We start from the raw sequence: 27,763 nt of genomic DNA, 5'->3' as shown, positions 1-27,763 counted from the left end.
CTTCTGTTTCGACCGCCAAACATCTCAGGGGAGCATTTGCAACCGTTTGGCACCATTTTTGAGTCAATTGCCGAAAGTCAGATTTCTGATGAAATTGTGACCCCGGGGCTAGGGGTTTTTTCAAAAAAATCTTTTTCTGCCGGTTAAGGATTTTCTGTCCTGTGATAAAAAGCCTTCTGTTTTGACCGTGAAACGTTTCAGTGGAGCATTTGCAACCGTTTGACACCATTTTTGAGTGAATTGCCGAAAGTCAGATTTTTGATGAAATTGTGACCCCGGGGCTTAAGAATTTTTTCAAAAAAATCTTTTTCTGACGGTTAAGTTGTCGAGGGCAGATTTCTTTTCCTGTGATAAAAAGCCTACTGTTTCAACCGCCAAACATCTCAGGGGAGCATTTGCAACCTTTTGGCACCATTTTTGAGTCAATTGCCGAAAGTCAGATTTTTGATGAAATTGTGACCCCGGGGCTTAAGGGTTTTTTCAAAAAATGTTTTTCTGCCGGTTAAGTTGTCACGGGCTGATTTCTTTTCTTGTGATAAAAAGCCTTCTGTTTCGACCACCAAACATCTAAGGGAGCATTTGCAACCGTTTGGCACCATTTTTGAGTGAATTGCCGAAAGTCAGATTTTTGATGAAATTGTGAGCCCGGGGCTTAGGGATTTTTTAAAAAAAAACCTTTTCTGCCGGTTATGGATTTTCTGTCCTGTGGTAAAAAGCCTTCTGTTTTGACCGCGAAACGTTTAGGGGAGCATATGCAACCATTTGGCACCATTTTTGAGTGAATTGCAGAAAGTCAGATTTCTGATGAAATTGTGACCCCGGGGCTTAGGGATTTTTTCAAAAAAATCTTTTTCTGCCAGTTAAGTTGTCGAGGGCATATTTCTTTTCCTGTGATAAAAAGCCTTCTGTTTCGATCGCCAAACATCTCAGGGGAGCATTTGCAACCGTTTGGCACCATTTTTGAGTGAATTGCCGAAAGTCAGATTTTTGATGAAATTGTGAGCCCGGGGCTTAGGGATTTTTTTTAAAAAAAATCTTTTTCTGCCGGTTAAGGATTTTCTGTCCTGTGATAAAAAGCCTTCTGTTTTGACCGCGAAACGTTTCAGGGGAGCATTTGGCACCATTTGGCACCATTTTTGAGTGAATTGCCGAAAGTCAGGTTTTTGATGAAATTGTGACCCCAGGGCTTAAGAATTTTTTCAAAAAAATCTTTTTCTGACAGCTAAGTTGTCGCGGGCTGATTTCTTTTCCTGTGATAAAAAGCCTTCTGTTTCGACCGCCAAACATCTCAGGGGAACATTTGCAACCGTTTGGCACCATTTTTGAGTGAATTGCCGAAATCAGATTTTTGATGAAATTGTGACCCCGGGGCTTAGGGATTTTTTTAAAAAAAATCTTTTTCTGGCGGCTAAGTTGTCGAGGGCTGATTTCTTTTCCTGTGATAAAAAGCCTACTGTTTCGACCGCCAAACATCTCAGGGGAGCATTTGCAACCGTTTGGCACCATTTTTGCGTCAATTGCCGAAAGTCAGATTTTTGATGAAATTGTGACCCCGGGGCTTAAGAATTTTTTCAAAAAAATCTTTTTCTGACAGCTAAGTTGTCGAGGGCATATTTCTTTTCCTGAGATAAAAAGCCTTCTGTTTCGACCGCCAAAGATCTCAGGGGAGCATTTGCAACCGTTTGGCACCATTTTTGAGTGAATTGCCGAAAGTCAGATTTCTGATGAAATTTTGACCCCGGGGCTTAGGGACTTTTTCAAAACAATGTTTTTCTGCCGGTTAAGTTGTCGAGGGCTGATTTCTTTTCCTGTGATAAAAAGCCTACTGTTTCGACCGCCAAACATCTCAGGGGAGCATTTGCAACCGTTTGGCACCATTTTTGAGTCAATTGCCAAAAGTCAGATTTTTGATGAAATTGTGAGCCCGGGGCTTAGGGATTTTTTTAAAAAAATTCTTTTTCTGCCGGTTAAGGATTTTGTCTCCTTTGATAAAAAGCCTTCTGTTTTGACCGCGAAACGTTTCAGGGGAGCATTTGGCACCATTTGGCACCATTTTTGAGTGAATTGCCGAAAGTCAGGTTTTTGATGAAATTGTGACTCCGGGGCTTAAGAATTTTTTCAAAAAAATCTTTTTCTGACAGCTAAGTTGTCGCGGGCTGATTTCTTTTCCTGTGATAAAAAGCCTTCTGTTTCGACACCAAACATCTCAGGGGAGCATTTGCAACCGTTTGGCACCATTTTTGAGTCAATTGCCGAAAGTCAGATTTTTGATGAAATTGTGAGCCCGGGGCTTAGGGATTTTTTTAAAAAAAACCTTTTCTGCCGGTTATGGATTTTCTGTCCTGTGGTAAAAAGCCTTCTGTTTTGACCGCGAAATGTTTAGGGGAGCATATGCAACCATTTGGCACCATTTTTGAGTGAATTGCCGAAAGTCAGATTTCTGATGAAACATCTCAGGTGAGCATTTGCAACCGTTTGGCACCATTTTTGAATGAATTGCCGAAAGGCAGATTTTTGATGAAATTGTGAGCCCGGGGCTTAGGGATTTTTTTTAAAAAAAATCTTTTTCTGCCGGTTAAGGATTTTCTGTCCTGTGATAAAAAGCCTTCTGTTTTGACCGCGAAACGTTTCAGGGGAGCAATTGGCACCATTTGGCACCATTTTTGAGTGAATTGCCGAAAGTCAGGTTTTTGATGAAATTGTGACCCCGGGGCTTAAGAATTTTTTCAAAAAAATCTTTTTCTGACAGCTAAGTTGTCGCGGGCTGATTTCTTTTCCTGTGATAAAAAGCCTTCTGTTTCGACCGCCAAACATCTCAGGGGAACATTTGCAACCGTTTGGCACCATTTTTGAGTGAATTGCCGAAATCAGATTTTTGATGAAATTGTGACCCCGGGGCTTAGGGATTTTTTTAAAAAAAATCTTTTTCTGGCGGCTAAGTTGTCGAGGGCTGATTTCTTTTCCTGTGATAAAAAGCCTACTGTTTCGACCGCCAAACATCTCAGGGGAGCATTTGCAACCGTTTGGCACCATTTTTGAGTCAATTGCCGAAAGTCAGATTTTTGATGAAATTGTGACCCCGGGGCTTAGGGATTTTTTTTAAAAAAATCTTTTTCTGACAGTTAAGTTGTCGAGGGCTGATTTCTTTTCTTGTGATAAAGAGCCTTCTGTTTTGACCGCCAAACATCTCAGGGGAGCATTTGCAACCGTTTGGCACCATTTTTGAGTGAATTGCCGAAAGTCAGATTTCTGATGAAATTTTGACCCCCGGGGCTTAGGGACTTTTTCAAAAAAATGTTTTTCTGCCGGTTAAGTTGTCGAGGGCTGATTTCTTTTCCTGTGATAAAAAGCCTACTGTTTCGACCGCCAAACATCTCAGGGGAGCATTTGCAACCGTTTGGCACCATTTTTGAGTCAATTGCCAAAAGTCAGATTTTTGATGAAATTGTGAGCCCGGGGCTTAGGGATTTTTTAAAAAATATCTTTTTCTGCCGGTTAAGGATTTTGTCTCCTGTGATAAAAAGCCTTCTGTTTTGACCGCGAAACGTTTCAGGGGAGCATTTGGCACCATTTGGCACCATTTTTGAGTGAATTGCCGAAAGTCAGGTTTTTGATGAAATTGTGACTCCGGGGCTTAAGAATTTTTTCAAAAAAATCTTTTTCTGACAGCTAAGTTGTCGCAGGCTGATTTCTTTTCCTGTGATAAAAAGCCTTCTGTTTCCACCGCCAAACATCTCAGGGGAGCATTTGCAACCGTTTGGCATCATTTTTGAGTCAATTGCCAAAAGTCAGATTTTTGATGAAATTGTGACCCCGGGGCTTAGGGATTTTTAAAAAAATATCTTGTTCTGCCGGTTAAGGTTTTTCTGTCCTGTGATAAAAATCCTTCTGTTTTGACCGCGAAACTTTTCCGGGGAGCATTTGCAACCGTTTGGCACCATTTTTGAGTGAATTGCCGAAAGTCAGATTTCTGATGAAATTGTGACCCCGGGGTTTAGGGGTTTTTTCAAAAAATGTTTTTCTGCCGGTTAAGTTGTCGAGGGCTGATTTTTTTTATTATGATAAAAAGCCTTCTGTTTCGACCACCAAACATCTAAGGGAGCATTTGCAACCGTTTGGCACCAGTTTTGAGTGAATTGCCGAAAGTCAGATTTTTGATGAAATTGTGAGCCCGGGGCTTAGGGATTTTTTTAAAAAAAACCTTTTCTGCCGGTTATGGATTTTCTGTCCTGTGGTAAAAAGCCTTCTGTTTTGACCGCGAAACGTTTAGGGGAGCATATGCAACCATTTGGCACCATTTTTGAGTGAATTGCCGAAAGTCAGATTTCTGATGAAATTGTGAGCCCGGGGCTTAGGGATTTTTTTTAAAAAAACCTTTTCTGTCGGTTAAGTTGTCGAGGGCTGATTTCTTTTCCTGTGATAAAAAGCCTTCTGTTTCGACCGCCAAACATTTCAGGGGAGCATTTGCAACCGTTTGGAACCATTTTTGAGTCAATTGCCAAAATTCAGATTTTTGATGAAATTGTGACCCCGGGGCTTAGGTATTTTTTCAAAAAAATCTTTTTCTGACAGTTAAGTTGTCGAGGGCTGATTTCTTTTCTTGTGATAAAAAGACTTCTGTTTCGACCGCCAAACATCTCAGGGGAGCATTTGCAACCGTTTGGCACCATTTTTGAATGAATTGCCGAAAGTCAGATTTCTGATGAAATTGTGACCCCGGGGCTTAGGGATTTTTAAAAAAATATCTTTTTCTGCCGGTTATGGATTTTCTGTCCTGTGATAAAAAACCTTCTGTTTCGACCGCGAAACTTTTCCGGGGAGCATTTGGAACCGTTTGGCACCATTTTTGAGTGAATTGCCGAAAGTCAGATTTTTGATGAAATTGTGACCCCGGAGCTTAAGAATTTTTTCAAAAAAATCTTTTTCTGCCGGTTAGGTTGTCGAGGGCTGATTTCTTTTCCTGTGATAAAAAGCCTTCTGTTTCGGCCGCCAAACATCTCAGGGGAGCATTTGCAACCGTTTGGCACCATTTTTGAGTGAATTGCCGAAAGTCAGATTTTTTATGAAATTGTGACCCCGGGGCTTAGGGATTTTTTCAAAAAAATCTTTTTCTGCCAGTTAAGTTGTCGAGGGCATATTTCGTTTCCTGTGATAAAAAGCCTTCTGTTTCGACCGCCAAACATCTCAGGGGAGCATTTGCAACCGTTTGGCACCATTTTTGAGTCAATTGCCAAAAGTCAGATTTTTGATGAAATTGTGAGCCCGGGGTTTAGGGATTTTTTTTTAAAAAAAATCTTTTTCTGCCGGTTAAGGATTTTCTGTCCTGTGATAAAAAGCCTTCTGTTTTGACCGCGAATCGTTTCAGGGGAGCATTTGGCACCATTTGGCACCATTTTTGAGTGAATTGCCGAAGGTCAGATTTTTGATGAAATTGTGACCCCGGTGCTTAGGGATTTTTTTAAAAAAAACATTTTCTGCCGGTTAAGGATTTTCTGTCCTGTGATAAAAAGCCTTCTGTTTCGACCGCCAAAAATCTCAGAGGAGCATTTGCAACCGTTTGGCACCATTTTTGAGTGAATTGCCGAAAGTCAGATTTTTGATGAAATTGTGACCCCGGGGCTTAGGGATTTTTCAAAAAAATCTTTTTCTGACGGCTAAGTTGTCGAGGGCTGATTTCTTTTCTTGTGATAAAAAGCCTTCTGTTTCGACCGCCAAACATCTCAGGGGAGCATTTGCAACCGTTTGGCACCATTTTTGAGTCAATTGCCGAAAGTCAGATTTTTGATGAAATTGTGATCCCGGGGCTTAAGAATTTTTTCAAAAAAATCTTTTTCTGACAGCTAAGTTGTCGCGGGCTGATTTCTTTTCTTGTGATAAAAAGCCTTCTGTTTCGACCGCCAAACATCTCAGGGGAGCATTTGCAACCGTTTTGCACCATTTTTGAGTGAATTGCCGAAAGTCAGATTTTTGATGAAATTGTGACCCCGGGGCTTAGGGGTTTTTTCAAAAAATGTTTTTCTGCCGGTTAAGTTGTCGCAGGCTGATTTCTTTTCCTGTGATAAAAAGCCTTCTGTTTCCACCGCCAAACATCTCAGGGGAGCATTTGCAACCGTTTGGCATCATTTTTGAGTCAATTGCCAAAAGTCAGATTTTTGATGAAATTGTGACCCCGGGGCTTAGGGATTTAAAAAAAAATGTCTTGTTCTGCCGGTTAAGGTTTTTCTGTCCTGTGATAAAAATCCTTCTGTTTTGACCGCGAAACTTTTCCGGGGAGCATTTGCAACCGTTTGGCACCATTTTTGAGTGAATTGCCGAAAGTCAGATTTCTGATGAAATTGTGACCCCGGGGTTTAGGGGTTTTTTCAAAAAATGTTTTTCTGCCGGTTAAGTTGTCGAGGGCTGATTTTTTTTATTATGATAAAAAGCCTTCTGTTTTGACCGCCAAACATCTCAGGGGAGCATTTGCAACCCTTTGGCACCATTTTTGAGTGAATTGCCGAAAGTCAGATTTTTGATGAAATTGTGAGCCCGGGGCTTAGGGATTTTTTTAAAAAAAACCTTTTCTGCCGGTTATGGATTTTCTGTCCTGTGGTAAAAAGCCTTCTGTTTTGACCGCGAAACGTTTAGGGGAGCATATGCAACCATTTGGCACCATTTTTGAGTGAATTGCCGAAAGTCAGATTTCTGATGAAATTGTGACCCCGGGGCTTAGGGATTTTTTCAAAAAAATGTTTTTCTGCCGGTTAAGTTGTCGAGGGCTGATTTCTTTTCTTGTGATAAAAAGCCTTCTGTTTTGACCGCCAAACATGTCAGGGGAGCATTTGCAACCGTTTGGCACCATTTTTGAGTCAATTGCCGAAAGTCAGATTTCTGATGAAATTGTGACCCTGGGGCTTAGGGATTTTTTCAAAAAAATCTTTTTCTGCCAGTTAAGTTGTCGAGGGCATATTTCTTTTCCTGTGATAAAAAGCCTTCTGTTTCGACCGCCAAACATCTCAGGGGAGCATTTGCAACCGTTTGGCACCATTTTTGAGTGAATTGCCGAAAGTCAGATTTTTGATGAAATTGTGAGCCCGGGGCTTAGGGATTTTTTTAAAAAAAACATTTTCTGCCGGTTAAGGATTTTCTGTCCTGTGATAAAATGCCTTCTGTTTTGACCGCGAAACGTTTAGGGGAGCATTTGCAACCATTTGGCACCATTTTTGAGTGAATTGCCGAAAGTCAGATTTCTGATGAAATTGTGACCCCGGGGCTTAAGAATTTTTTCAAAAAAATCTTTTTCTGAGAGCTAAGTTGTCGCGGGCTGATTTCTTTTCCTGTGTTAAAAAGCCTACTGTTTCGACCGCCAAACATCTCAGGGGAGCATTTGCAACCGTTTGGCACCATTTTTGAGTGAATTGCCGAAAGTCAGATTTTTGATGAAATTGTGAGCCCGGGGCTTAGGGATTTTTTTAAAAAAAACCTTTTCTGTCGGTTAAGTTGTCGAGGGCTGATTTCTTTTCCTGTGATAAAAAGCCTTCTGTTTCGACCGCCAAACATTTCAGGGGAGCATTTGCAACCGTTTGGAACCATTTTTGAGTCAATTGCCAAAATTCAGATTTTTGATGAAATTGTGAGCCCGGGGCTTAGGTATTTTTTCAAAAAAATCTTTTTCTGACAGTTAAGTTGTCGAGGGCTGATTTCTTTTCTTGTGATAAAAAGACTTCTGTTTCGACCGCCAAACATCTCAGGGGAGCATTTGCAACCGTTTGGCACCATTTTTGAATGAATTGCCGAAAGTCAGATTTCTGATGAAATTGTGACCCCGGGGCTTAGGGATTTTTAAAAAAATATCTTTTTCTGCCGGTTATGGATTTTCTGTCCTGTGATAAAAAAACCTTCTGTTTCGACCGCGAAACTTTTCCGGGGAGCATTTGGAACCGTTTGGCACCATTTTTGAGTGAATTGCCGAAATTCAGATTTTTGATGAAATTGTGAACCCGGAGCTTAAGATTTTTTTCAAAAAAATCTTTTTCTGCCGGTTAGGTTGTCGAGGGCTGATTTCTTTTCCTGTGATAAAAAGCCTTCTGTTTCGACCGCCAAACATCTCAGGGGAGCATTTGCAACCGTTTGGCACCATTTTTGAGTGAATTGCCGAAAGTCAGATTTTTTATGAAATTGTGACCCCGGGGCTTAGGGATTTTTTCAAAAAAATCTTTTTCTGCCAGTTAAGTTGTCGAGGGCATATTTCGTTTCCTGTGATAAAAAGCCTTCTGTTTCGACCGCCAAACCTCTCAGGGGAGCATTTGCAACCGTTTGGCACCATTTTTGAGTCAATTGCCAAAAGTCAGATTTTTGATGAAATTGTGAGCCCGGGGCTTAGGGATTTTTTTTAAAAAAAATCTTTTTCTGCCGGTTAAGGATTTTCTGTCCTGTGATAAAAAGCCTTCTGTTTTGACCGCGAATCGTTTCAGGGGAGCATTTGGCACCATTTGGCACCATTTTTGAGTGAATTGCCGAAGGTCAGATTTTTGATGAAATTGTGAGCCCGGGGCTTAGGGATTTTTTAAAAAAAAACATTTTCTGCCGGTTAAGGATTTTCTGTCCTGTGATAAAAAGCCTTCTGTTTCGACCGCCAAAAATCTCAGAGGAGCATTTGCAACCGTTTGGCACCATTTTTGAGTGAATTGCCGAAAGTCAGATTTTTGATGAAATTGTGAGCCCGGGGCTTAGGGATTTTTCAAAAAAATCTTTTTCTGACGGCTAAGTTGTCGAGGGCTGATTTCTTTTCCTGTGAGAAAAAGCCTACTGTTTCGACCGCCAAACATCTCAGGGGAGCATTTGCAACCGTTTGGCTCCATTTTTGAGTCAATTGCCGAAAGTCAGATTTTTGATGAAATTGTGATCCCGGGGCTTAAGAATTTTTTCAAAAAAATCTTTTTCTGACAGCTAAGTTGTCGCGGGCTGATTTCTTTTCTTGTGATAAAAAGCCTTCTGTTTCGACCGCCAAACATCTCAGGGGAGCATTTGCAATCGTTTTGCACCATTTTTGAGTGAATTGCCGAAAGTCAGATTTTTGATGAAATTGTGACCCCGGGGCTTAGGGGTTTTTTCAAAAAATGTTTTTCTGCCGGTTAAGTTGTCGAGGGCTGATTTTTTTTATTATGATAAAAAGCCTTCTGTTTTGACCGCCAAACATCTCAGGGGAGCATTTGCAACCGTTTGGCACCATTTTTGAGTGAATTGCCGAAAGTCAGATTTTTGATGAAATTGTGACCCCGGGGCTTAAGAATTTTTTCAAAAAAATTTTTTTCTGCCGGTTAAGGTTTTTCTGTCCTGTGATAAAAAGCCTTCTGTTTTGACCGTGAAACATTTAGGGGAGCATTTGCAACCGTTTGGCACCATTTTTGAGTGAATTGCCGAAAGTCAGATTTTTGATGAAATTGTGACCCCGGGGCTTAGGGATTTTTTTAAAAAAAAATCTTTTTCTGCCAGTTAAGTTGTCGAGGGCATATTTCTTTTCCTGTGATAAAAAGCCTTCTGTTTCGACCGCCAAACATCTCAGGGGAGCATTTGCAACCGTTTGGCACCATTTTTGAGTGAATTGCCGAAAGTCAGATTTTTGATGAAATTGTGACCCCGGGGCTTAGGGATTTTTTTAAAAAAAAATCTTTTTCTGCCGGTTAAGGATTTTCTGTCCTGTGATAAAAAGCCTTCTGTTTCGACTGCCAAACATCTCAGGGGAGCATTTGCAACCGTTTGGCACCATTTTTGAGTCAATTGCCAAAAGTCAGATTTTTGATGAAATTGTGAGCCCGGGGCTTAGGGATTTTTTTTAAAAAAAATCTTTTTCTGCCGTTTAAGGATTTTCTGTCCTGTGATAAAAAGCCTTCTGTTTTGACCGCGAAACGTTTCAGGGGAGCATTTGGCACCATTTGGCACCATTTTTGAGTGAATTGCCGAAAGTCAGATTTTGGGCTTAAGAATTTTTTCAAAAAAATCTTTTTCTGACAGCTAGGTTCTCGCGGGCTGATTTCTTTTCCTGTGATAAAAAGCCTTCTGTTTCGACCGCCAAACATCTCAGGGGAGCATTTGCAACCGTTTGGCACCATTTTTGAGGGAATTGCCGAAAGTCAGATTTTTGATGAAATGGTGACCCCGGGGCTTAAGAATTTTTTCAAAAAAATCTTTTTCTGACAGCTTAGTTGTCGAGGGCTGATTTCTTTTCCTGTGTTAAAAAGCCTACTGTTTCGACCGCTAAATATCTCAGGGGAGCATTTGCAACCGTTTGGCACCATTTTTTAGTGAATTGCCGAAAGTCAGATTTCTGATGAAATTGTGACCCCGGGGCTTAGGGATTTTTTCAAAAAAATCTTTTTCTGCCGGTTAAGGATTTTCTGTCCTGTGATAAAAAGCCTTCTGTTTTGACCGCGAAACGTTTCAGGGGAGCATTTGACACCATTTGGCACCATTTTTGAGTGAATTGCCGAAAGTCAGATTTCTGATGAAATTGTGACCCCGGGGCTTAGGGATTTTAAAAAATATATCTTTTTCTGCCGGTTAAGGTTTTTCTGTACTGTGATAAAAAGCCTTCTGTTTCGACTGCGAAACTTTTCCGGGGAGCATTTGCAACCGTTTGGCACCATTTTTGAGTGAATTGCTGAAAGTCAGATTTTTGCTGAAATTGTAACCCCGGGGCTTAGGGTTTTTTTCCAAAAAATATTTTTCTGCCGGTTAAGTTGTCGAGGGCTGATTTCTTTTCCTGTGATAAAAAGCGTTCTGTTTTCACCGCCAAACATCTCAGGGGAGTATTTGCAACCGTTTGGCACCATTTTTGAGTCAATTGCCGAAAGTCAGATTTTTGATGAAATTGTGACCCCGGGGCTTAAGAATTTTTTCAAAAAAATCTTTTTCTGACAGCTAAGTTGTCGCGGGCTGATTTCTTTTCTTGTGATAAAAAGCCTTCTGTTTCGACCGCCAAACATCTCAGGGGAGCATTTGCAACCGTTTGGCACCATTTTTGAGTGAATTGCCGAAAGTCAGATTTTTGATGAAATTGTGACCCCGGGGCTTAGGAATTTTTTCAAAAATATCTTTTTCTGCCGGTTAAGGATTTTCTGTCCTGTGATAAAAAGCCTTCTGTTTCGACCGCGAAACATTTCAGGGGAGCATTTGCAACCGTTTGGCACCATTTTTGAGTGAATTGCCGAAAGTCAGATTTTTGATGAAATGGTGACCCCGGGGCTTAAGAATTTTTTCAAAAAAATCTTTTTCTGACAGCTTAGTTGTCGAGGGCTGATTTCTTTTCCTGTGTTAAAAAGCCTACTGTTTCGACCGCCAAACATCTCAGGGGAACATTTGCAACCGTTTGGCACCATTTTTGAGTGAATTGCCGAAAGTCATATTTTTGATGAAATTGTGACCCCGGGGCTTAGGGATTTTTTCAAAAAAATCTTTTTCTGCCGGTTAAGGATTTTCTGTCCTGTGATAAAAAGCCTTCTGTTTTGACCGCGAAACGTTTCAGGGGAGCATGTGGCACCATTTGGCACCATTTTTGAGTCAATTGCCGAAAGTCAGATTTCTGATGAAATTGTGACCCCGGGGCTTAAGAATTTTTTCAAAAAAATCTTTTTCTGACAGCTAGGTTCTCGCGGGCTGATTTCTTTTCTTGTGATAAAAAGCCTTCTGTTTCGACCGCCAAACATCTCAGGGGAGCATTTGCAACCGTTTGGCACCATTTTTGAGTCAATTGCCGAAAGTCAGATTTTTGATGAAATTGTGACCCCGGGGCTTAGGGATTTTTTCAAAAAAATGTTTTTCTGCCGGTTAAGTTGTCGAGGGCTGATTTCTTTTCCTGTGATAAAAAGCCATCTGTTTCGAACGCCAAACATCCGAGGGGAGCATTTGCAACCGTTTGGCACCATTTTTGAGGGAATTGCCGAAAGTCAGATTTCTGATGAAATTGTGACCCCGGGGCTTAAGAATTTTTTCAAAAAATTCTTTTTCTGACAGCTAGGTTCTCGCGGGCTGATTTCTTTTCCTGTGATAAAAAGCCTTCTGTTTCGACCGCCAAACATCTCGGGGGAGCATTTGCAACCGTTTGGCTCAATTTTTGAGTCAATTGCTAAAAGTCAGATTTTTGATGAAATTGTGACCCCGGGGCTTCGGGATTTTAAAAAATATATCTTTTTCTGCCGGTTAAGGTTTTTCTGTACTGTGATAAAAAGCCTTCAGTTTCGACTGCGAAACTTTTCCGGGGAGCATTTGCAACCGTTTGGCACCATTTTTGAGTGAATTGCTGAAAGTCAGATTTTTGCTGAAATTGTAATCACGGGGCTTAGGGTTTTTTTCCAAAAAATTTTTTTTTTGCCGGTTAAGTTGTCGAGGGCTGATTTCTTTTCCTGTGATCAAAAGCCTTCTGTTTTCACCGCCAAACATCTCAGGGGAGCATTTGCAACCGTTTGGCACCATTTTTGAGTTAATTGTCGAAAGTCAGATTTTTGATGAAATTGTGACCCCGGGGCTTAGGGATTTTTTGTAAAAAAAATCTTTTTCTGACAGTTAAGTTGTCGAGGGCTGATTTCTTTTCTTGTGATAAAAAGCCTTCTGTTTTGACCGCCAAACATCTCAGGGGAGCATTTGCAACCGTTTGGCACCATTTTTGAGTGAATTGCCGAAAGTCAGATTTTTTATGAAATTGTGACCCTGGGGCTTAGGGATTTTTTCAAAAAAATCTTTTTCTGCCAGTTAAGTTGTCGAGGGCTGATTTCTTTTCCTGTGATAAAAAGCCTTCTGTTTCGACCGCCAAACATCTCAGGGGAGCATTTGCAACCGTTTGGCACCATTTTTGAGTCAATTGCCAAAAGTCAGATTTTTGATGAAATTGTGAGCCCGGGGCTTAGGGATTTTTAAAAAAATATCTTTTTCTGCCGGTTAAGGATTTTCTGTCCTGTGATAAAAAGCCTTCTGTTTCGACCGCCAAACATCTCAGGGGAGCATTTGCAACCGTTTGGCACCATTTTTGAGTAAATTGCCGAAAGTCAGATTTTTGATGAAATTGTGACCCCGGGGCTTAGGGATTTTTTCAAAAAAATGTTTTTCTGCCGGTTAAGTTGTCGAGGGCTGATTTCTTTTCCTGTGTTAAAAAGCCTACTGTTTCGACCGCCAAACATCTCAGGGGAGCATTTGCAACCGTTTGGCACCATTTTTGAGTGAATTGCCGAAAGTCAGATTTTTGATGAAATTGTGACCCCGGGGCTTAAGAATTTTTTCAAAAAAATCTTTTTCTGACAGCTTAGTTGTCGAGGGCTGATTTCTTTTCCTGTGTTAAAAAGCATACTGTTTCGACCGCCAAACATCTCAGGAGAGCATTTGCAACCGTTTGGCACCATTTTTGAATGAATTGCCGAAAGTCAGATTTCTGATGAAATTGTGACCCCGGTTCTTAGGGATTTTTTTAAAAAAATCTTTTTCTGCCGGTTAAGGATTTTCTGTCCTGTGATAAAAATCCTTCTGTTTTGACCGCGAAACGTTTCAGGGGAGCATTTGCAACCATTTGTCACCATTTTTGAGTGAATTGCCGAAAGTCAGATTTCTGATGAAATTGTGACCCCGGGGCTTAAGAATTTTTTCAAAAAAATCTTTTTCTGACAGCTAGGTTCTCGCGGGCTGATTTCTTTTCCTGCGATAAAAAGCCTTCTGTTTCGACCGCCAAACATCTCAGGGGAGCATTTGCAACCGTTTGGCACAATTTTTGAGTCAATTGCTAAAATTCAGATTTTTGATGAAATTGTGACCCCGGGGCTTAGGGATTTTAAAAAATATATCCTTTTCTGCCGGTTAAGGTTTTTCTGTACTGTGATAAAAAGCCTTCTGTTTCGACTGCGAAACTTTTCCGGGGAGCATTTGCAACCGTTTGGCACCATTTTTGAGTGAATTGCTGAAAGTCAGATTTTTGCTGAAATTGTGACCCCGGGGCTTAGGGATTTTTTCAAAAAAATCTTTTTCTGACAGTTACGTTGTCGAGGGCTGATTTCTTTTCTTGTGATAAAAAGCCTTCTGTTTCGACCGCCAAACATCTCAGAGGAGCATTTGCAACCGTTTGGCACCATTTTTGAGTGAATTGCCGAAAGTCAGATTTTTGATGAAATTGTGACCCCGGGGCTTAAGAATTTTTTCAAAAAAATCTTTTTCTGACAGCTAAGTTGTCGCGGGCTGATTTCTTTTCTTGTGATAAAAAGCCTTCTGTTTCGACCGCCAAACATCTCAGGGGAGCATTTGCAACCGTTTGGCACCATTTTTGAGTCAATTGCCAAAAGTCAGATTTTTGATGAAATTGTGAGCCCGGGGCTTAGGGATTTTTTTTAAAAAAAATCTTTTTCTGCCGTTTAAGGATTTTCTGTCCTGTGATAAAAAGCCTTCTGTTTTGACCGCGAAACGTTTCAGGGGAGCATTTGGCACCATTTGGCACCATTTTTGAGTGAATTGCCGAAAGTCAGATTTTGGGCTTAAGAATTTTTTCAAAAAAATCTTTTTCTGACAGCTAGGTTCTCGCGGGCTGATTTCTTTTCCTGTGATAAAAAGCCTTCTGTTTCGACCGCCAAACATCTCAGGGGAGCATTTGCAACCGTTTGGCACCATTTTTGAGGGAATTGCCGAAAGTCAGATTTTTGATGAAATGGTGACCCCGGGGCTTAAGAATTTTTTCAAAAAAATCTTTTTCTGACAGCTTAGTTGTCGAGGGCTGATTTCTTTTCCTGTGTTAAAAAGCCTACTGTTTCGACCGCTAAATATCTCAGGGGAGCATTTGCAACCGTTTGGCACCATTTTTTAGTGAATTGCCGAAAGTCAGATTTCTGATGAAATTGTGACCCCGGGGCTTAGGGATTTTTTCAAAAAAATCTTTTTCTGCCGGTTAAGGATTTTCTGTCCTGTGATAAAAAGCCTTCTGTTTTGACCGCGAAACGTTTCAGGGGAGCATTTGACACCATTTGGCACCATTTTTGAGTGAATTGCCGAAAGTCAGATTTCTGATGAAATTGTGACCCCGGGGCTTAGGGATTTTAAAAAATATATCTTTTTCTGCCGGTTAAGGTTTTTCTGTACTGTGATAAAAAGCCTTCTGTTTCGACTGCGAAACTTTTCCGGGGAGCATTTGCAACCGTTTGGCACCATTTTTGAGTGAATTGCTGAAAGTCAGATTTTTGCTGAAATTGTAACCCCGGGGCTTAGGGTTTTTTTCCAAAAAATGTTTTTCTGCCGGTTAAGTTGTCGAGGGCTGATTTCTTTTCCTGTGATAAAAAGCGTTCTGTTTTCACCGCCAAACATCTCAGGGGAGTATTTGCAACCGTTTGGCACCATTTTTGAGTCAATTGCCGAAAGTCAGATTTTTGATGAAATTGTGACCCCGGGGCTTAAGAATTTTTTCAAAAAAATCTTTTTCTGACAGCTAAGTTGTCGCGGGCTGATTTCTTTTCTTGTGATAAAAAGCCTTCTGTTTCGACCGCCAAACATCTCAGGGGAGCATTTGCAACCGTTTGGCACCATTTTTGAGTGAATTGCCGAAAGTCAGATTTTTGATGAAATTGTGACCCCGGGGCTTAGGAATTTTTTCAAAAATATCTTTTTCTGCCGGTTAAGGATTTTCTGTCCTGTGATAAAAAGCCTTCTGTTTCGACCGCGAAACATTTCAGGGGAGCATTTGCAACCGTTTGGCACCATTTTTGAGTGAATTGCCGAAAGTCAGATTTTTGATGAAATGGTGACCCCGGGGCTTAAGAATTTTTTCAAAAAAATCTTTTTCTGACAGCTTAGTTGTCGAGGGCTGATTTCTTTTCCTGTGTTAAAAAGCCTACTGTTTCGACCGCCAAACATCTCAGGGGAACATTTGCAACCGTTTGGCACCATTTTTGAGTGAATTGCCGAAAGTCATATTTTTGATGAAATTGTGACCCCGGGGCTTAGGGATTTTTTCAAAAAAATCTTTTTCTGACGGTTAAGGATTTTCTGTCCTGTGATAAAAAGCCTTCTGTTTTGACCGCGAAACGTTTCAGGGGAGCATGTGGCACCATTTGGCACCATTTTTGAGTCAATTGCCGAAAGTCAGATTTCTGATGAAATTGTGACCCCGGGGCTTAAGAATTTTTACAAAAAATTCTTTTTCTGACAGCTAGGTTCTCGCGGGCTGATTTCTTTTCTTGTGATAAAAAGCCTTCTGTTTCGACCGCCAAACATCTCAGGGGAGCATTTGCAACCGTTTGGCACCATTTTTGAGTCAATTGCCGAAAGTCAGATTTTTGATGAAATTGTGACCCCGGGGCTTAGGGATTTTTTCAAAAAAATGTTTTTCTGCCGGTTAAGTTGTCGAGGGCTGATTTCTTTTCCTGTGATAAAAAGCCATCTGTTTCGAACGCCAAACATCCGAGGGGAGCATTTGCAACCGTTTGGCACCATTTTTGAGGGAATTGCCGAAAGTCAGATTTCTGATGAAATTGTGACCCCGGGGCTTAAGAATTTTTTCAAAAAATTCTTTTTCTGACAGCTAGGTTCTCGCGGGCTGATTTCTTTTCCTGTGATAAAAAGCCTTCTGTTTCGACCGCCAAACATCTCGGGGGAGCATTTGCAACCGTTTGGCTCAATTTTTGAGTCAATTGCTAAAAGTCAGATTTTTGATGAAATTGTGACCCCGGGGCTTCGGGATTTTAAAAAATATATCTTTTTCTGCCGGTTAAGGTTTTTCTGTACTGTGATAAAAAGCCTTCAGTTTCGACTGCGAAACTTTTCCGGGGAGCATTTGCAACCGTTTGGCACCATTTTTGAGTGAATTGCTGAAAGTCAGATTTTTGCTGAAATTGTAATCCCGGGGCTTAGGGTTTTTTTCCAAAAAATTTTTTTTTTGCCGGTTAAGTTGTCGAGGGCTGATTTCTTTTCCTGTGATCAAAAGCCTTCTGTTTTCACCGCCAAACATCTCAGGGGAGCATTTGCAACCGTTTGGCACCATTTTTGAGTTAATTGTCGAAAGTCAGATTTTTGATGAAATTGTGACCCCGGGGCTTAGGGATTTTTTCAAAAAAATCTTTTTCTGACAGCTAGGTTCTCGCGGGCTGATTTCTTTTCTTGTGATAAAAAGCCTTCTGTTTCGACCGCCAAACATCTCAGGGGAGCATTTGCAACCGTTTGGCACCATTTTTGAGTCAATTGCCGAAAGTCAGATTTTTGATGAAATTGTGACCCCGGGGCTTAGGGATTTTTTAAAAAATATCTTTTTCTGCCGGTTAAGGATTTTCTGTCCTGTGATAAAAAGCCTTCTGTTTCGACCGCGAAACGTTTCAGGGGAGCATTTGCAACCGTTTGGCACCATTTTTGAGTGAATTGCCGAAAGTCAGATTTTTTATGAAATGGTGACCCCGGGGCTTAAGAATTTTTTCAAAAAAATTTTTTTCTGCCGGCTAGGTTGTCGAGGGCTGATTTCTTTTCCTGTGATAAAAAGCCTTCTGTTTCGACCGCCAAACATCTCAGGGGAGCATTTGCAACCGTTTGGCACCATTTTTGAGTTAATTGTCGAAAGTCAGATTTTTGATGAAATTGTGACCCCGGGGCTTAGGGATTTTTTCAAAAAAATGTTTTTCTGCCGGTTAAGTTGTAGAGGGCTGATTTCTTTTCCTGTGATAAAAAGCCATCTGTTTCGAACGCCAAACATCCGAGGGGAGCATTTTCAACCGTTTGGCACCATTTTTGAGTGAATTGCCGAAAGTCAGATTTCTGATGAAATTGTGACCCCGGGGCTTAAGAATTTTTTCAAAAAAATCTTTTTCTGACAGCTAGGTTCTCGCGGGCTGATTTCTTTTCCTGTGATAAAAAGCCTTCTGTTTGGACCGCCAAACATCCGAGGGGAGCATTTTCAACCGTTTGGCACCATTTTTGAGTGAATTGCCGAAAGTCAGATTTCTGATGAAATTGTGACCCCGGGGCTTAAGAATTTTTTCAAAAAAATCTTTTTCTGACAGCTAGGTTCTCGCGGGCTGATTTCTTTTCCTGTGATAAAAAGCCTTCTGTTTTGACCGCCAAACATCTCAGGGGAGCATTTGCAACCGTTTGGCACCATTTTTGAGTCAATTGCTAAAAGTCAGATTTTTGATGAAATTGTGACCCCGGGGCTTAGGGATTTTAAAAAATATATCTTTTTCTGCCGGTTAAGGTTTTTCTGTACTTTGATAAAAAGCCTTCAGTTTCGACTGCGAAACTTTTCCAGGGAGCATTTGCAACCGTTTGGCACCATTTTTGAGTGAATTGCTGAAAGTCAGATTTTTGCTGAAATTGTAATCCCGGGGCTTAGGGTTTTTTTCAAAAAAATTTTTTTTTTGCCGGTTAAGTTGTCGAGGGCTGATTTCTTTTCCTGTGATAAAAAGCCTTCTGTTTTCACCGCCAAACATCTCAGGGGAGCATTTGCAACCGTTTGGCACCATTTTTGAGTTAATTGTCGAAAGTCAGATTTTTGATGAAATTGTGACCCCGGGGCTTAGGGATTTTTTCAAAAAAATCTTTTTCTGACAGCTAGGTTCTCGCGGGCTGATTTCTTTTCTTGTGATAAAAAGCCTTCTGTTTCGACCGCCAAACATCTCAGGGGAGCATTTGCAACCGTTTGGCACCATTTTTGAGTCAATTGCCGAAAGTCAGATTTTTGATGAAATTGTGACCCCGGGGCTTAGGGATTTTTTAAAAAATATCTTTTTCTGCCGGTTAAGGATTTTCTGTCCTGTGATAAAAAGCCTTCTGTTTCGACCGCGAAATGTTTCAGGGGAGCATTTGCAACCGTTTGGCACCATTTTTGAGTAAATTGCCGAAAGTCAGATTTTTTATGAAATGGTGACCCCGGGGCTTAAGAATTTTTTCAAAAAAATTTTTTTCTGCCGGCTAGGTTGTCGAGGGCTGATTTCTTTTCCTGTGATAAAAAGCCTTCTGTTTCGACCGCCAAACATCTCAGGGGAGCATTTGCAACCGTTTGGCACCATTTTTGAGTTAATTGTCGAAAGTCAGATTTTTGATGAAATTGTGACCCCGGGGCTTAGGGATTTTTTCAAAAAAATCTTTTTCTGACAGTTAAGTTGTCAAGGGCTGATTTCTTTTCTTGTGATAAAAAGCCTTCTGTTTCGAGCGCCAAACATCTCAGGGGAGCATTTGCAACCGTTTGGCACCATTTTTGAGTGAATTGCCGAAAGTCAGATTTTTGATGAAATTGTGACCCTGGGGCTTAGGGATTTTTTCAAAAAAATGTTTTTCTGCCGGTTAAGTTGTCGAGGGCTGATTTCTTTTCCTGTGATAAAAAGCCTTCTGTTTCGACTGCCAAACATCTCAGGGGAGCATTTGCAACCGTTTGGCACCATTTTTGAGTGAATTGCCGAAAGTCAGATTTTTGATGAAATTGTGACCCTGGGGCTTAGGGATTTTTTCAAAAAAATGTTTTTCTGCCGGTTAAGTTGTCGAGGGCTGATTTCTTTTCCTGTGATAAAAAGCCTTCTGTTTCGACTGCCAAACATCTCAGGGGAGCATTTGCAACCGTTTGGCACCATTTTTGAGTCAATTGCCGAAAGTCAGATTTTTGATGAAATTGTGACCCCGGGGCTTAAGAATTTTTTCAAAAAAATCTTTTTCAGACAGCTAAGTTCTCGCGGGCTGATTTCTTTTCCTGTGATAAAAAGCCTACTTTTTCGACAGCCAAACATCTCAGGGGAGCATTTGCAACCGTTTGGCACCATTTTTGAGTCAATTGCCAAAAGTCAGATTTTTGATGAAATTGTGACCCCGGGGCTTAGGGATTTTAAAAAAAATATCTTGTTCTGCCGGTTAAGGTTTTTCTGTCCTGTGATAAAAAGCCTTCTGTTTTGACCGCGAAACTTTTCTGGGGAGCATTTGCAACCGTTTGGCACCATTTTTCAAAAAAATGTTTTTCTGCCGGTTAAGTGGTCGAGGGCTGATTTCTTTTCCTGTGATAAAAAGCCTTCTGTTTTGACCGCCAAACATCTCAGGGGAGCATTTGCAACCGTTTGACACCATTTTTGAGTCAATTGCCAAAAGTCAGATTTTTGATGAAATTGTGACCCTGGGGCTTAAGAATTTTTTCAAAAAAATCTTGTTCTGCCGGTTAAGGTTTTTCTGTCCTGTGATAAAAAGCCTTCAGTTTCGACCGCGAAACTTTTCCGGGGAGCATTTGCAACCTTTTGGCACCATTTTTGAGTGAATTGCTGAAAGTCAGATTTTTGCTGAAATTGTAACCCCGGGGCTTAGGGGTTTTTTCAAAAAAATGTTTTTCTGCCGGTTAAGTGGTCGAGAGCTGATTTCTTTTCCTGTGATAAAAAGCCTTCTGTTTTGACCTCCAAACATCTCAGGGGAGCATTTGCAACCGTTTGGCACCATTTTTGAGTCAATTGTCGAAAGTCAGATTTTTGATGAAATTGTGACCCCGGGGCTTAGGGATTTTTTCAAACAAATGTTTTTCTGCCGGTTAAGTTGTCAAGGGTTCATATCTTCTCCTGTGATAAAAAGCCTTCTGTTTCGACTGCCAAACATCTCAGGGGAGCATTTGCAACCGTTTGGCACCATTTTTGAGTCAATTGCCGAAAGTCAGATTTTTGATGAAATTGTGACCCCGGGGCTTAAGAATTTTTTCAAAAAAATCTTTTTCTGACAGCTAAGTTGTCGCGGGCTGATTTCTTTTCCTGTGATAAAAAGCCTTCTGTTTCGACCGCCAAACATCTCAGGGGAGCATTTGCAACCGTTTGGCACCATTTTTGAGTCCATTGCCAAAAGTCAGATTTTGGATGAAATTGTGACCCCGGGGCTTAGGGATTTTTCAAAAAATATCTTGTTCTGCCGGTTAAGGTTTTTCTGTCCTGTGATAAAAAGCCTTCTGTTTCGACCGCGAAACTTTTCTGGGGAGCATTTGCAACCGTTTGGCACCATTTTTCAAAAAAATGTTTTTCTGCCGGTTAAGTTGTCGAGGGCTGATTTCTTTTCCTGTGATAAAAAGCCTTCTGTTTTGAAAGCCAAACATCTCAGGGGAGCATTTGCAACCCTTTGGCACCATTTTTGAGTCAATTGTCGAAAGTCAGATTTTTGATGAAATTGTGACCCCGGGGCTTAGGGATTTTTTCAAAAAATTCTTTTTCTGACAGCTAAGTTGTCGCGGGCTGATATCTGTTCCTGTGATAAAAAGCCATCTGTTTCGACCGCCAAACATCCGAGGGGAGCATTTTCAACCGTTTGGCACCATTTTTGAGTGAATTGCCGAAAGTCAGATTTCTGATGAAATTGTGACCCCGGGGCTTAGGGATTTTTTTAAAAAAAAATCTTTTTCTGACAGTTAAATTGTCGAGGGCTGATTTCTTTTCTTGTGATAAAAAGCCTTCTGTTTTGACCGCCAAACATCTCAGGGGAGCATTTGCAACTGTTTGGCACCATTTTTGAGTGAATTGCCGAAAGTCAGATTTTTGATGAAATTGTGACCCCGGGGCTTAGGGATTTTTTTAAAAAAAAATCTTTTTCTGCCAGTTAAGTTGTCGAGGGCATATTTCTTTTCCTGTGATAAAAAGCCTTCTGTTTCGACCGCCAAACATCTCAGGGGAGCATTTGCAACCGTTTGGCACCATTTTTGAGTGAATTGCCGAAAGTCAGATTTTTGATGAAATTGTGACCCCGGGGCTTAGGGATTTTTTTAAAAAAAAATCTTTTTCTGCCGGTTAAGGATTTTCTGTCCTGTGATAAAAAGCCTTCTGTTTCGACTGCCAAACATCTCAGGGGACCATTTGCAACCGTTTGGCACCATTTTTGAGTGAATTGCCGAAAGTCAGGTTTTTGATGAAATTGTGACCCCGGGGCTTAAGAATTTTTTCAAAAAAATCTTTTTCTGACAGCTAAGTTGTCGCGGGCTGATTTCTTTTCCTGTGATAAAAAGCCTTCTGTTTCGACCGCCAAACATCTCAGGGGAGCATTTGCAACCGTTTGGCACCATTTTTGAGTGAATTGCCGAAAGTCAGATTTTTGATGAAATTGTGAGCCCGGGGCTTAGGGATTTTTTTAAAAAAACATTTTCTGCCGGTTAAGGATTTTCTGTCCTGTGATAAAAAGCCTTCTGTTTTGACCGCGAAACCCTTAGGGGAGCATTTGCAACCATTTGGCACCATTTTTGAGTGAATTGCCGAAAGTCAGATTTCTGATGAAATTGTGACCCCGGGGCTTAGGGATTTTTTGTAAAAAAAATCTTTTTCTGACAGTTAAGTTGTCGAGGGCTGATTTCTTTTCTTGTGATAAAAAGCCTTCTGTTTTGACCGCCAAACATCTCAGGGGAGCATTTGCAACCGTTTGGCACCATTTTTGAGTGAATTGCCGAAAGTCAGATTTTTTATGAAATTGTGACCCTGGGGCTTAGGGATTTTTTCAAAAAAATCTTTTTCTGCCAGTTAAGTTGTCGAGGGCTGATTTCTTTTCCTGTGATAAAAAGCCTTCTGTTTCGACCGCCAAACATCTCAGGGGAGCATTTGCAACCGTTTGGCACCATTTTTGAGTCAATTGCCAAAAGTCAGATTTTTGATGAAATTGTGAGCCCGGGGCTTAGGGATTTTTAAAAAAATATCTTTTTCTGCCGGTTAAGGATTTTCTGTCCTGTGATAAAAAGCCTTCTGTTTCGACCGCCAAACATCTCAGGGGAGCATTTGCAACCGTTTGGCACCATTTTTGAGTAAATTGCCGAAAGTCAGATTTTTGATGAAATTGTGACCCCGGGGCTTAGGGATTTTTTCAAAAAAATGTTTTTCTGCCGGTTAAGTTGTCGAGGGCTGATTTCTTTTCCTGTGTTAAAAAGCCTACTGTTTCGACCGCCAAACATCTCAGGGGAGCATTTGCAACCGTTTGGCACCATTTTTGAGTGAATTGCCGAAAGTCAGATTTTTGATGAAATTGTGACCCCGGGGCTTAAGAATTTTTTCAAAAAAATCTTTTTCTGACAGCTTAGTTGTCGAGGGCTGATTTCTTTTCCTGTGTTAAAAAGCATACTGTTTCGACCGCCAAACATCTCAGGAGAGCATTTGCAACCGTTTGGCACCATTTTTGAATGAATTGCCGAAAGTCAGATTTCTGATGAAATTGTGACCCCGGTTCTTAGGGATTTTTTTAAAAAAATCTTTTTCTGCCGGTTAAGGATTTTCTGTCCTGTGATAAAAATCCTTCTGTTTTGACCGCGAAACGTTTCAGGGGAGCATTTGCAACCATTTGTCACCATTTTTGAGTGAATTGCCGAAAGTCAGATTTCTGATGAAATTGTGACCCCGGGGCTTAAGAATTTTTTCAAAAAAATCTTTTTCTGACAGCTAGGTTCTCGCGGGCTGATTTCTTTTCCTGCGATAAAAAGCCTTCTGTTTCGACCGCCAAACATCTCAGGGGAGCATTTGCAACCGTTTGGCACAATTTTTGAGTCAATTGCTAAAATTCAGATTTTTGATGAAATTGTGACCCCGGGGCTTAGGGATTTTAAAAAATATATCTTTTTCTGCCGGTTAAGGTTTTTCTGTACTGTGATAAAAAGCCTTCTGTTTCGACTGCGAAACTTTTCCGGGGAGCATTTGCAACCGTTTGGCACCATTTTTGAGTGAATTGCTGAAAGTCAGATTTTTGCTGAAATTGTGACCCCGGGGCTTAGGGATTTTTTCAAAAAAATCTTTTTCTGACAGTTACGTTGTCGAGGGCTGATTTCTTTTCTTGTGATAAAAAGCCTTCTGTTTCGACCGCCAAACATCTCAGAGGAGCATTTGCAACCGTTTGGCACCATTTTTGAGTGAATTGCCGAAAGTCAGATTTTTGATGAAATTGTGACCCCGGGGCTTAAGAATTTTTTCAAAAAAATCTTTTTCTGACAGCTAAGTTGTCGCGGGCTGATTTCTTTTCTTGTGATAAAAAGCCTTCTGTTTCGACCGCCAAACATCTCAGGGGAGCATTTGCAACCGTTTGGCACCATTTTTGAGTCAATTGCCAAAAGTCAGATTTTTGATGAAATTGTGAGCCCGGGGCTTAGGGATTTTTTCAAAAAAATCTTTTTCTGCCGGTTAAGGATTTTCTGTCCTGTGATAAAAAGCCTTCTGTTTTGACCGCGAAACGTTTCAGGGGAGCATTTGACACCATTTGGCACCATTTTTGAGTGAATTGCCGAAAGTCAGATTTCTGATGAAATTGTGACCCCGGGGCTTAAGAATTTTTTCAAAAAAATCTTTTTCTGACAGCTAGGTTCTCGCGGGCTGATTTCTTTTCCTGTGATAAAAAGCCTTCTGTTTCGACCGCCAAACATCTCAGGGGAGCATTTGCAACCGTTTGGCACCATTTTTGAGGGAATTGCCGAAAGTCAGATTTTTGATGAAATGGTGACCCCGGGGCTTAAGAATTTTTTCAAAAAAATCTTTTTCTGACAGCTTAGTTGTCGAGGGCTGATTTCTTTTCCTGTGTTAAAAAGCCTACTGTTTCGACCGCTAAATATCTCAGGGGAGCATTTGCAACCGTTTGGCACCATTTTTTAGTGAATTGCCGAAAGTCAGATTTCTGATGAAATTGTGACCCCGGGGCTTAGGGATTTTTTCAAAAAAATCTTTTTCTGCCGGTTAAGGATTTTCTGTCCTGTGATAAAAAGCCTTCTGTTTTGACCGCGAAACGTTTCAGGGGAGCATTTGACACCATTTGGCACCATTTTTGAGTGAATTGCCGAAAGTCAGATTTCTGATGAAATTGTGACCCCGGGGCTTAAGAATTTTTTCAAAAAAATCTTTTTCTGACAGCTAGGTTCTCGCGGGCTGATTTCTTTTCCTGTGATAAAAAGCCTTCTGTTTCGACCGCCAAACATCTCAGGGGAGCATTTGCAACCGTTTGGCACAATTTTTGAGTCAATTGCTAAAAGTCAGATTTTTGATGAAATTGTGACCCCGGGGCTTAGGGATTTTAAAAAATATATCTTTTTCTGCCGGTTAAGGTTTTTCTGTACTGTGATAAAAAGCCTTCTGTTTCGACTGCGAAACTTTTCCGGGGAGCATTTGCAACCGTTTGGCACCATTTTTGAGTGAATTGCTGAAAGTCAGATTTTTGCTGAAATTGTAACCCCGGGGCTTAGGGTTTTTTTCCAAAAAATGTTTTTCTGCCGGTTAAGTTGTCGAGGGCTGATTTCTTTTCCTGTGATAAAAAGCGTTCTGTTTTCACCGCCAAACATCTCAGGGGAGTATTTGCAACCGTTTGGCACCATTTTTGAGTCAATTGCCGAAAGTCAGATTTTTGATGAAATTGTGACCCCGGGGCTTAAGAATTTTTTCAAAAAAATCTTTTTCTGACAGCTAAGTTGTCGCGGGCTGATTTCTTTTCTTGTGATAAAAAGCCTTCTGTTTCGACCGCCAAACATCTCAGGGGAGCATTTGCAACCGTTTGGCACCATTTTTGAGTGAATTGCCGAAAGTCAGATTTTTGATGAAATTGTGACCCCGGGGCTTAGGAATTTTTTCAAAAATATCTTTTTCTGCCGGTTAAGGATTTTCTGTCCTGTGATAAAAAGCCTTCTGTTTCGACCGCGAAACATTTCAGGGGAGCATTTGCAACCGTTTGGCACCATTTTTGAGTGAATTGCCGAAAGTCAGATTTTTGATGAAATGGTGACCCCGGGGCTTAAGAATTTTTTCAAAAAAATCTTTTTCTGACAGCTTAGTTGTCGAGGGCTGATTTCTTTTCCTGTGTTAAAAAGCCTACTGTTTCGACCGCCAAACATCTCAGGGGAACATTTGCAACCGTTTGGCACCATTTTTGAGTGAATTGCCGAAAGTCATATTTTTGATGAAATTGTGACCCCGGGGCTTAGGGATTTTTTCAAAAAAATCTTTTTCTGCCGGTTAAGGATTTTCTGTCCTGTGATTAAAAGCCTTCTGTTTTGACCGCGAAACGTTTCAGGGGAGCATGTGGCACCATTTGGCACCATTTTTGAGTCAATTGCCGAAAGTCAGATTTCTGATGAAATTGTGACCCCGGGGCTTAAGAATTTTTTCAAAAAAATCTTTTTCTGACAGCTAGGTTCTCGCGGGCTGATTTCTTTTCTTGTGATAAAAAGCCTTCTGTTTCGACCGCCAAACATCTCAGGGGAGCATTTGCAACCGTTTGGCACCATTTTTGAGTCAATTGCCGAAAGTCAGATTTTTGATGAAATTGTGACCCCGGGGCTTAGGGATTTTTTCAAAAAAATGTTTTTCTGCCGGTTAAGTTGTCGAGGGCTGATTTCTTTTCCTGTGATAAAAAGCCATCTGTTTCGAACGCCAAACATCCGAGGGGAGCATTTGCAACCGTTTGGCACCATTTTTGAGGGAATTGCCGAAAGTCAGATTTCTGATGAAATTGTGACCCCGGGGCTTAAGAATTTTTTCAAAAAATTCTTTTTCTGACAGCTAGGTTCTCGCGGGCTGATTTCTTTTCCTGTGATAAAAAGCCTTCTGTTTCGACCGCCAAACATCTCGGGGGAGCATTTGCAACCGTTTGGCTCAATTTTTGAGTCAATTGCTAAAAGTCAGATTTTTGATGAAATTGTGACCCCGGGGCTTAGGGATTTTAAAAAATATATCTTTTTCTGCCGGTTAAGGTTTTTCTGTACTGTGATAAAAAGCCTTCAGTTTCGACTGCGAAACTTTTCCGGGGAGCATTTGCAACCGTTTGGCACCATTTTTGAGTGAATTGCTGAAAGTCAGATTTTTGCTGAAATTGTAATCCCGGGGCTTAGGGTTTTTTTCCAAAAAATTTTTTTTTTGCCGGTTAAGTTGTCGAGGGCTGATTTCTTTTCCTGTGATCAAAAGCCTTCTGTTTTCACCGCCAAACATCTCAGGGGAGCATTTGCAACCGTTTGGCACCATTTTTGAGTTAATTGTCGAAAGTCAGATTTTTGATGAAATTGTGACCCCGGGGCTTAGGGATTTTTTCAAAAAAATCTTTTTCTGACAGCTAGGTTCTCGCGGGCTGATTTCTTTTCTTGTGATAAAAAGCCTTCTGTTTCGACCGCCAAACATCTCAGGGGAGCATTTGCAACCGTTTGGCACCATTTTTGAGTCAATTGCCGAAAGTCAGATTTTTGATGAAATTGTGACCCCGGGGCTTAGGGATTTTTTAAAAAATATCTTTTTCTGCCGGTTAAGGATTTTCTGTCCTGTGATAAAAAGCCTTCTGTTTCGACCGCGAAACGTTTCAGGGGAGCATTTGCAACCGTTTGGCACCATTTTTGAGTGAATTGCCGAAAGTCAGATTTTTTATGAAATGGTGACCCCGGGGCTTAAGAATTTTTTCAAAAAAATTTTTTTCTGCCGGCTAGGTTGTCGAGGGCTGATTTCTTTTCCTGTGATAAAAAGCCTTCTGTTTCGACCGCCAAACATCTCAGGGGAGCATTTGCAACCGTTTGGCACCATTTTTGAGTTAATTGTCGAAAGTCAGATTTTTGATGAAATTGTGACCCCGGGGCTTAGGGATTTTTTCAAAAAAATCTTTTTCTGACAGTTAAGTTGTCAAGGGCTGATTTCTTTTCTTGTGATAAAAAGCCTTCTGTTTCGAGCGCCAAACATCTCAGGGGAGCATTTGCAACCGTTTGGCACCATTTTTGAGTGAATTGCCGAAAGTCAGATTTTTGATGAAATTGTGACCCCGGGGCTTAGGGATTTTTTCAAAAAAATGTTTTTCTGCCGGTTAAGTTGTCGAGGGCTGATTTCTTTTCCTGTGATAAAAAGCCATCTGTTTCGAA

The sequence above is a fragment of the Podarcis erhardii genome, assembly GCF_964252035.2.
Source record: "Podarcis erhardii genome assembly, chromosome: 10".
Taxonomy (NCBI): domain Eukaryota; kingdom Metazoa; phylum Chordata; class Lepidosauria; order Squamata; family Lacertidae; genus Podarcis; species Podarcis erhardii.
The sequence above is the reverse complement of the archived record's forward strand: the minus strand, read 5'-3'. Positions refer to the sequence as shown.